This window comes from Trachymyrmex septentrionalis, unplaced genomic scaffold (genome assembly GCF_001594115.1).
Source record: "Trachymyrmex septentrionalis isolate Tsep2-gDNA-1 unplaced genomic scaffold, Tsep1.0 scaffold7, whole genome shotgun sequence".
NCBI lineage: Eukaryota > Metazoa > Arthropoda > Insecta > Hymenoptera > Formicidae > Trachymyrmex > Trachymyrmex septentrionalis.
This window is the reverse complement of record NW_017305884.1, coordinates 2,400,416-2,401,841: the sequence shown is the minus strand read 5'-3', so window position 1 is coordinate 2,401,841 and position 1,426 is coordinate 2,400,416. Positions and strand designations below refer to the sequence as shown.

The following is a 1,426-nucleotide window of genomic DNA, read 5'->3' as shown; positions in this document are numbered from 1 at the left end:
TTGAGAAGAAGGCTCGATGGATGTATCATGGCGCAAGATGGACATTTTTTTCAACAATTCATCTAATTGTTTTATTTCATCAGAATAATTGAAGCCTGTGTTTGTGTTTTTCTGTTTTCGACTAGTTTTTCACTAGTTCTAGCTGTATTTCTTTCAAATAAACAGATTATTACTACACGTTTTTTTATTTCGGAAACTAAGCCGGTTAGGACAACGCACGTTTACATGGGCTTTTTTACTTGTAATAAACCAAAGAATCGCTGTAGAGTATGGCAACATTCTAACTAACACCCTGTATATCTCGATCTGTATTACCGCCGTCAGCCGAGCTACGTCATTAATGCAACTTTAATTGACTTTTAATGTGACACGAATCCGCCCACTCTTTATTAATTCATGATGACTGAAATCGTGCGTTATCGTAAGCTGAAAATTACTATGAAAAGCGCGAACAATGTTCGATACGCCTGTTTATCTAATTTATTTAACTGTATCATCGATTATTATCCGAAGATTAGTCACAATAATTATTAACGCGTATTTATTCATAACGTATCTTGACTTCATTTATGTCGAATTAAAGAACTTGTCTCATTTTACCTCCGCTTTCGCGAGGTGAGAATCGGGCAATTATAATAAATCGATGCTCATCGGAGAGATGAGATATTTTTACACTTGGGTAGAAGACGGTCGTAAAAGTTGCCGCGTGAAGCTTTTTTTTTTTTTTTGCGCGCGATGATCGATTGCGACCTTGCGAGAAAAGGATGTATTAGTTAACAGCGGAATCGAGGTAAATGAAGCGGAAAAAATGCGACTCGCGAACAATGATGGTGATGACGCTGTTGTTACTTTTCCACTTTGGCGATGATAATGCGTTTCTCTCGTGAGAAAATCCTCTCGCAGCGTGAGTGTAAATTAATAATAATATGATATTAAGCGATAATACAATGAGATCTGTGTCGCCGTTACTCGCAGTGACTCAGTGTGTCGTATAGGCATGGAGAAATCCAATTTATATTAAGAAGAGGTCTCGAAACACAAAGTTCCCGTTTAGAGAAGTAATTGACGGAAGATACTCCGAGGATGCTCATCGAGGTCGAAGTTCCTGACTTGCTAAGGAACTCTTAGGTCATGAGCACAGATTCTTGCATAACGAATAATACATAGGTAAGGCGTAAGAGAATCAATCAGTTAGAGCCTTTTATTTCAAGGAAAGGAAAGATTTTAGAAAGAGTATTATACAAGATTTTGTGCTCTCACCCTTAAACATCAAACAACTCTTCTTCTATTTTTTTTCTTCATGCTACGGTACATAAAGCGATGTTGAACTTCGTCGTTTTCGAATCAGCAGGCAAAATGTGAAGATAATCTGCGTGATTTTTAAGTACTATTTCGAATTGTGACGATCGGAAAACGCGGCGCGTAT

At 37.6% G+C, this 1,426-nt stretch overlaps 2 protein-coding genes across 3 annotated transcripts in view; one reads left to right on the top strand and one right to left on the bottom strand.

Annotated features, from left to right (window-relative positions):
- LOC108753603 (facilitated trehalose transporter Tret1) overlaps positions 1-1,426 on the top strand; it is a 17,628-nt gene that overhangs the window by 6,803 nt on the left and 9,399 nt on the right. The gene's annotated exons all lie outside the window — the stretch shown is intronic.
- LOC108753602 (carotenoid isomerooxygenase) overlaps positions 1-1,426 on the bottom strand; it is a 27,912-nt gene that overhangs the window by 26,039 nt on the left and 447 nt on the right. The gene's annotated exons all lie outside the window — the stretch shown is intronic.